Below are 9308 nucleotides of genomic sequence, written 5' to 3'. Positions count from 1 at the left end.
ATATTAAATGCTTTAATGCAAAATGTTTTCTGGAAAATGGAATCATGTCTGTGGTTTATATAGCCAGTTCAGAACAGTATTAACTAGGGTTAAAAAGAGTTGATTAGCTTCCCCCCCAGGGCGCGGATCCTGGGGGTCATGAATTAGTGGGAGCTGCCCCCCCCCCCGCCCCGCCCCGCCCTGCCCCGCCTCCCGCTCCTGGGGGAGCTTGGCCTCCTCTCGGGGAGATCTGCAGCCAACATCATATTTTACAAGATGTACTGCTGTAATGTGGCTGATGGGAAAGGTTCAGTCATGGCATCAGAACTTTGTAAGGCAATCTCTGTGGCGAAGCTGGAAAAGCACCAGAATTTGTTCTTAAATTACAGGAATCTGCACCATTTTCCAATGGAGTTACTGAAAGATGAGGGCCTGCAGTACTTGGAAAGACTCTATATGAAAAGAAACTCCTTAACAACCCTGCCTGAAGATCTTGCTCAGAAGCTCCCAAACCTTGTGGAATTACTCATAAAATTTGGCTTCTAAAAAAATCTTGAGGTTTCCTATGGCTAGAGAAGGTTTTGGAGCCCTTTTCTCTTGGAAACAGGTGCCAGCTTTCATGACCTTGTCTGGACTCTGAAAAATTTTCCCAGAGCCCAGGGCCTCATTCCTTCACACAGGTACCTTCATTCAAATAATATAGTTGTTGTACCTTGAAGCCATTGGTTCCCTTGTAAAGCTTCAATGTCTGGATCTGAGTGACAATGCCTTGGAAATTGTCTGCCCAGAGATTGGTCATTTAAGGTCCTTCCATCACCTTCTATTAGCTAATAACCAACTAAAATTCCTACCTCCAGAGGTTGAAGATTTGAAAGAACTGCAGACACTAGACATTTCTACCAGTCGTTTGCTAACTTTAACGGAGAGGCTTCATATGTGCCTTTCTCTGCAGTTTATAACTGTGGACCGAAATCACTTAGGGTGTGTACCTCGGCATCTTTGTCAACTTCCCAGTCTCAATGAACTTTCCATGTCTGGAAACCGTCTTGCATTTTTGCCACTTGATTTAGGTCGATCTCGAGAACTACAATATGTGTGTGTGGATAACAACATTCACCTGAAAGGCCTGCCTTCCTATTTATATAATAAGGTCATCGGTTGCAGTGGATTTGAGCTTCGTATCACCCAATCTCATTACCCAAAAGTCTCTTGGAACTGCTACTCTGCCCTCTGGGACATTGTCACCGATGTAGTGAGCCAATGTTTACTATTGTCTACCCAAAGCTTTCCCCTGAGAGAGACACCAATGGCGGGGCTGCACCAAGGGAGAACAACTGTGAGTTTTGTAGCTTACTGTTGCTCCACCCAGTGTCTGCAGACTTTTGACCTACTGAGTTGATAAACACTTCCAAACTACTCAGGAGTGTTGCCAGCTTAAAGTTGTATTAGACTGAATATCCCATTGGATACTGGAATACTGTTTCTGTGCCAAAGCAGCAGAAGTGCCCAGTTAGGAATGCTAATAGGCACTTAAATCTCGCCCTATCAAATTTGGATGAACTGCAGAAAATGTTTGGAAATGTAATTGATCGAGCTTTAGAGGTAGAATGCATCACCCCTCCCCCCAAATTGGAATATAATCCAAAAACTTTTAAGGAGCTTTGGTCCCCAGTGTTTTTCTTTTTATGTGAGTGTGCCTCATATGTAAGCTATTTAGTTTGATGCATCTCCCTGAATCCAATTTAAAGCAAGTTCCGAGTTTCCTGAAGAATTGCAATTTGATAATAAAACGAAATTAACTTTTAAACACACATACTTACAATGATAAGCCTGATCTCCTCTTCTCTCTGTTTCCAAAGAGGAAAACTGTCATGATTCCCTTAAATGAAACTTTGTCAATATCCCCCTAGCTCTTCCATCTCACATTGCAAAGAACCTCTCTGCCTCATTAGAAAATGGGTTTGGGATAGTCTGATTATCAGGTTAGGCTCTTCTGAATGCTCACCAGGGAAAGGTTCATTAAGTCTATAGAAAATCAGGACTTTGTTTTTAATTGTGCAAGTTTATTAATAAGAGACTTATGCTTGTCCTTTATTGTGGTAGAAGCTCTTTATAGAGAAAATGCCAATAATAAATGTTAGAAAACAGCTAATTTGCATATAAAATATTCTTATTATTCAGTATGAGATTCTTAAGATTTGAGGAATCTTTGAGTCTTAAAAGGATTAGATCCTACAATCTCTAGATTTAAATGAACTAATTTTCAACAAGATGAAAAAAGAGGAAAAACCCATTCAAATATGTGGCATTCAGTTTGCTTTTTTGTGTAGTTTGTTAAATTTGATCAGTTTTTTAATTGTTTTTGTTATGTGGAAATAACAGATCTTGATCTATATGTGGTTTCCTCTAATAGTTTAAAACTAAACAATATATGTATGCAGTGTGATTTAAAAAAAAAGAGTTGATAAAAAAAGGATAGTGGAACATAATGTAAAGGGAAAATGTAAAAGGTTCTGAAAGTACTGGGAAGAGAAACATAGAGACAATAGGGGTTTTTGAAACATTTGTTAAGTATGGGAATGGGTTAAAGCATGTAGAGAAGATTTGAACAGGCTTGATATTGTATAAGTAAAAGTATAGATTTTGGAGATTTGGGGGCTCTTGGGAGGTGATTTCAAATTCAATTAATGGATTTGTTTTTTTTTATTTTATTTTAATGTGTTATGGTTCCTCCAGAGTCATAGGAGGAAAAAGAATTAGGGATGGAATGGCCTTGGTGGAGACTGGCAGTCAGGATATACTAGGAGTTATCTTAATCAAGCTTTAAAATTACTAAACAAAGAGAATTGGGAAACACCGATTCAAAATATGTTTTTGGTATAGTTCATGCATCTGGAAAAAAAAATCTGGGATGAGTAAGTAATGATAAATAGTAAAGATATTTTAATATATTATTACATTAATTATACATAAATTATTATATTCATAAATATATTACTTTAATATCTCAAATTGAGGGGAATTTCCAATTCCCAGAACATAAAATATTCTAATATTAATGTTGGTCAGTAAGAATAGAAAACTCCTATAAGTTAGAGCATTGAGAAGTTAAAATTACATTGATATAGATAAAAAGAATTGACAATGTTATTTTTAGACTTTGAAAGAGAAAATGATTTAAGTTTATTTTGAATATGACTTCTGGAATTTAAGAAAATTATAAAGAAAATCTTGTAATCATAAAAAGGAATTAATAGCAACAACTGGCCTTCAGAATTTTACTGTGTTTCAAAATTCTAGGAGTAAGGGGAAAATACATGAAACTGGAATATGTAGTGAAGAATTAGTAAACTTTTTATAAGAACAGATTTAAACAACTTTTTTGAGCATTTAAACTTGCATTAAAATAATGAACAATAAATGAATTGTGGTCTGTTATTTAAGAAGAAGAAATTATGTATGTAAATGTAACACTAGGTAAATTTAGGTTTATCATATGTATAAGACTCAAATTCATGGAGAATCTTATTTTCTTTGTTTTGAAAATAGAAGTGTATTTGAAAGAAGAGATAAATAAGCTTATAAAGTACAAATTCAGAAGAGGTTTGTGTGTAAAAGATACTTAATTATAAGGTTAACTTTAAGAAACCCTGTTGTTTTGCTTTAAGAGAATGAGATGTCATCATGAAAACTTTATGTTTCATGCAGGTTAAGGACTTAATGTTTAAATTTGAAAGAAATAAAATTGCAGATTTCTTCCCTCATGTTAAATGCAGATTCAGAAAGATAGTATAACTGTAAGATACCCTTTCCAATAATGTTGTATAAATGTGAGGCAGCTTTGGAAAATGATCAGGAAATTAAAAATAATGTAATCCTAATTAGATGACATCAGTTAATAAGATGTTGAAGAGTGTTATCAAACATGTGATCTACTTTTGAAAATATAAACTATTTTGCTATAATGGGATCAAACTAGGAATTAATGATTGATTGTTTTGTAGAAACAATGAGGGAAGTTATCAAAGACCCTGGCTTCCCTGAAATTTTTAAATGATGTGTCTGACCTTGCTCTAGAACTGTAGGTTCAGGTATAAATGTAATCATGGAAAAATTGTTTTGTGAAATCTAGTTCTTAATGTGTTACAATTATTAATGTTTTGTTAAATTTAGAGATATTCTAATGGATTGAATGAATTCTGAAAAATAACAATTTGTATTTCAAACGTGGCTAATAATTACACAGGTTTATTATAGAGAATTGGTTGCATAAGAACTTGACAATTATATATATTATATAAATTGAAATTTTTGTGGTAATGTGTGTATAAATACATATATACATACTACATATATATATATATTTGTACATATAATCTCAAAGTTGTGGTTGTTTTCTTTGAAGTAAAAGCACCTAAGCAAAATAGGAAAGAAAATAATGATAATAATTTGTGATTTATTTTGTGACAGTCTCTGGCTAATTTTTATGTGATAATTCTTAGAATAATCTCCTAGTCAAAGGGGGGGGATGTTTATTTATTGTAATACAGCAGTCTAGCCAAGAGACCTCTAATATGCCATGTTTGTGCAGTAATAAAACAGATATGATTTCAGACAAAGGTTGTGGGTCTGCAGATTAGAAGTCAATGCCATCAGGAGGATAGACTTTCTAGCTGAATTATGAAACATATTTGTGAAGAATTTTTTTGTATGTAAAGGAATGCTCCATATGCTGGGGGAACCTGACTGCTTTTTGAATGTTTAGAAAGTCACTTTATTTAATGTATTCTAATGACAGGGACACTCAGATTAGGAATAGGTGATATATATGTAGGGAAGGGGAATGATTGATTGTGACCCCCCCATCCAGATTAGAATTAGCTTTTAGTCCTTATGAAGTAGATGCAATTGGACATCTAATTAGCTAGAATTACTATTTTAGATCATGGGACTTTTAATTAACTTTTTTTTGCGTCTAACATCAGGTTTGATCAGCAAGGGAAGTGCTGTTGAGTCAATGCTCTCTTGAAGTATGGAGCCCGAAAGAGGTTTGAACACTACACAGGAGACAGGTGTATTGGGAGAAAAAAACAAAAGAGGCGACTTTTCAGTGCAACCTGAGGTTAAACCCTTTTGACTTGACTTCCCCAAATGTGACATTTGAATAATATCTCACCAGATAAATCCAAGATTTGACTTAAGGCATTTGACTATCCACATGACCTCTACCAGCAAACTGACACTCAAAATTATATCTATAAAGGAATTTTCCTTTGATGTCCCAGATCTTTATGGTAAATCATTAAAGTCAATCTGATATAGAAATTTTAGGTCAAGTGGAAGTTAATAACAAGATAGACCTATCTTTTTACCTCTTCTGTTAGCTATATGCTTTGAGAAGAATTAAGATCCTTTTATTTTATTTTGTGCTAGGGAAGGGATATTTAGGCGAGAAGAATAAAAAAGGTTATATAATCTAAAGATACACTTCTGTGCAGTAGAAGTTTCAAGTTCTACTTTCAGAAAGCAATGTAAGTCAGTTGAATATATTAGGAGAAGAATCACCTATAGTTTAGTTAAGAAACAGTTTGGGAAGAAAGAAGAATTTATTTTAGTTAAGGATACTTGAGTTATTATTTTAATGAAGTGCAAGAGATTAAGGCTTTGCTGGACACTCTTTGTACAAAGATGGTAATCTAACATAAATGGTATAAGCTCAAGTTAACTTGATAATTTTCAACATATTCACTTGTGAAGTAAACAATTATGGAAGCTATAATTTTGTTAAAGTGTATATAATATATATATATATATATATATGCATATATATATATATATATCAATGTGAAATGTGAATTTTAATAGCGTTAGAATTTTATGTTCTGATAATGAACATATGAATCTGTCTGATAACATGTTATGTTATGATGTTCCTTTACCATAAGAGGAAATCTCAACAAGTGATCCAAATTGGAGATTGGAATGGACTCTGCAGATACAGAGAGATATTGAATGTCTCCAGGGGAAAAGAGAGAGAGAAACTGGATGGGTTCATCTTCCTCCATCATGTCTATGATATGTGTGTATGAGTTGTTTGGTCAGGGTTGCAAAAAGAAGATGGGTGCCAAGTGGACAGGGAGAGAGAGAAAAGAACCTGAGAGGGTATCAAGAATAGTGTGAGAGGACTTAAGATGCCAAAATACATAGGTGTATATATATATTTAGGAAAAAAAGAGGAGGAGTTGAGTGGAATATTCCCTCTTAAGAGTTAACATTCCTAGTGAAATCCTCGAAGAGGTAAAAATCATTAAAAAAAAGACAGACAATTACTCTTGGACTATTCTTAGAAAAGGGAGAGAGGTGTTGCATTCTCAGTCAAATACCCTGCTGATTCTGCCAAATATTTCCAGAAAGATCTTGCATTGATTCTGTTAGGGAGGGAAATAGTGAAATACTTCGAGAAAAGACACCTTGCAGTCATAGTTAGCCACCTATTTGAAAATAGTCTATGAGAACAGTGGCCTGTCTTCTTGTTTGATAAATACTAAACTAGGAAGAGAGTAGAGTTCCTTAGAAGACCTTGCATACGCAGACATTAATTCATTTAAATGAAGGTCATTAGAAATCTTCTGATACCCTCACCATCTGGATGGTGAAGTACTATTTTATGAAAACCTTTTATTCTTCTCTTTGTTGCTGGGTAGATTTTTTGCATAAAGATTGTAAGTCTGAAAACCTTAACCCATCAGGTTGGAAGAGATGAGGGAAATGTGCTAGGCTATATAATCTTGCTTGACTGTCACCTCGGGGCAGCTCCTTGATCTTGACTACTGTTGTAAGACTTGGAGTATGCCCTTTTCATGAGAAAAGTCAAAATAAAATTTCCTTTTTGCTCAGAGGAATCTCTATATTTTTAAGTAGATTCTTATCACACACATAGAGAAAATGAATGACCTATAAAAAATCAGAGTCAAGGAAAGACAGTCTACAAATCATTGGACTACTAGAAAGCCTGCACCAACAGAAGAACCTGGAAAACATCATGCAGGAAATGACAAGGGAAAACTGCTCTAATCTACTAGAACGAGATGTAACAATTGAAAAAATCCACACAACCCCTCCAGAAAGAGACCCTGGATAAAAACTCCGAAGGCAATAATTGTCAAATTCCAGAACCATCAATTAAAAGAGAGAATATTGCAAGCAGCTAAAAGAAAGCAATTCAAATGCAAAGGGAACACAACCAGACTAACATAGGACCGATAACCCTCAACATTGAAGGATTGAAAGAACTGTAATAGCATTTAGGAGAATTAAGAACTTGGGATTACAACCCAGAATGAACTGCCCTGTAAAATCCAGCATATATTGTTGGTGGGGGGGGGAGATGGATGTTCAGTGAAATACAGGACTACCAGAATTTCCTGAAACAAAGACCAGAATTGAACAGAAAATCTGCCAAATACAAGACTGAAGAGTTAGATAAAAAAATTTAAATGAAAAAGGAGACTTAAAAAAAGTTTTAAAGAAATATTGGAAAAAAAATAAAAAAACAAAAAAACCCCAAAAAAACAAATATTGGTCCCCAAAAAGGAAGTTATAACAATTTTAACATCTTAGCACTTTGCTAAGGATAATTAGAGGGTAGAATATAATTGGGAAAAAAATGAACCTAAGAGATATAGGTTTAATAGGGTCTTTTCTCTCAATTGAAGAGATGCAACATCACATCATTATGTTTGAGACAAAAGGCCTTGAAACAAAAGCAGCAGTGTCAACTTTAACTTAAGTATCTCATTACACTCTGAATGCCTTGTCTAATGAGGGCATGACAGACTGCAAGGACCCCAGAAAATGTCTCTCAGTGAGACATCTCTCAGTTTGCAGTGAGACCTCCAGTCTCCTAGTACTTAGAGTTTTTTAAGATACTTTCAGTTAATTAGATTTGTACCCTTCACTTATCAAGGGGTTAAGTATCCTGTGTGTGTGTGGGGGGGGGGTAAAGTGGGATAAACAAAGGACCTTGATTCACTTAACCAGGTGTTAAGTACCTTGAGTGTGATGTAGGGAGGTGGGGTGGAAAAGAAAATAAGTCGGGGGAGGGGCAAGAATAGTAGAAGAAATGGTATTGCTTTGGCAGATATTGTGGCTCGTGATGAGGCTTGTGTGTATTTGAAAGATAATTGAAAAGGGAATAAGGTAAAAAATGATCATAATTAAAGTTGATACAATTTGATTCAATGCTGATCATGAAACAATCCAGTAAACAGTCTGTGATGATGTCTTGATAACAATAGGAGCTTATCAAGCAATCAAGAACTGTGATTAATGATACCTGATTAATAATATTAGATCACCAAGAGAAGAGGCACAGAGGTCTATAATTTTAGAGGGAAAGAAGGGAGAATGTGATTGCTGTTTAAATTCTATCCAATAGATTTAGCCCAATGAGGGAATAATATACATTCCCACTTGAATTTAAAGATATAACTTAATCTACAGGGAAGGGGGGGACTGGAAAATGGGAAGATAAGGGAAGAAGGTGAAAAATAAACTGAAATTTAAATTGTAAAAAAGGAAAAATCAAAGAGGAAAGGGAGTAAAATTTTGGTGAGGATGAATAGGAGAAAAAGAAAAATATAAATATAATTGAGAAAGATAGCATAGAGGGAGATATAGAATAATTAATCTTAACTGTAAATGTGAATGGGATGAACTGTTCGATAAAATGGAAATGGACAGCAGAATGGATTAAAAAACATACTCTTAAATTTTGTTGCTTTCAAGAAACACATTTGAAACAGAAATGTACATACATGGTAAAGGTAAAAGGTTGGAGGAAAATATATTATGCTTCAGCGGAAGTAAAAACAAATCTGGGATAACAATTCTAATCTTAGACAAATGAAAAGCAAAATCAATCTATCAATCTCATTAATAAGGTAATGAAGGAAAATACAGCTTCTTAAAAGGCATCAAGGGAAATGAAGCTATATCATTACTAAAGATATATTCCTAGAGAAAAACCTGAATGAATTACAAGGAGAAATAGACAGCAAAACTTTAATAATTGGAGACTACAACATCCCTTTCACAGCACTAGCCAAATCTAACGACAAAACAAACAAGAAGAAAATTAAGAAAGTGAATGAAATCTTAGAAAACTTAGATATGATAGACCTATGGAGAAAACTTAATAGAGACAGAAAAGAATATACTTTTTTCCTGACAGTACATGGCACCTTCACCAAAACTGACCACATACTATGGCAAAAAAACCTTAAAATCAAATGCAGAATGGCTGGAATAATAATCACACTTCTCATATC

The 9308-nt window shown here is 34.4% G+C and overlaps 1 pseudogene; it reads left to right on the top strand.

Moving 5' to 3' along the window:
* The first annotated feature begins 240 nt into the window (after positions 1–240).
* Positions 241–1541, top strand: LOC141492000 (leucine-rich repeat-containing protein 28-like; annotated as a pseudogene).
* Positions 1542–9308: the final 7767 nt, after the last annotated feature.

The sequence above is a fragment of the Macrotis lagotis genome, chromosome 6, assembly GCF_037893015.1.
Source record: "Macrotis lagotis isolate mMagLag1 chromosome 6, bilby.v1.9.chrom.fasta, whole genome shotgun sequence".
NCBI classification, from domain to species: Eukaryota; Metazoa; Chordata; class Mammalia; order Peramelemorphia; family Peramelidae; genus Macrotis; species Macrotis lagotis.
Note: the sequence above shows the minus strand (reverse complement) of the source record. Positions and strands in the feature narration are given on the sequence as shown.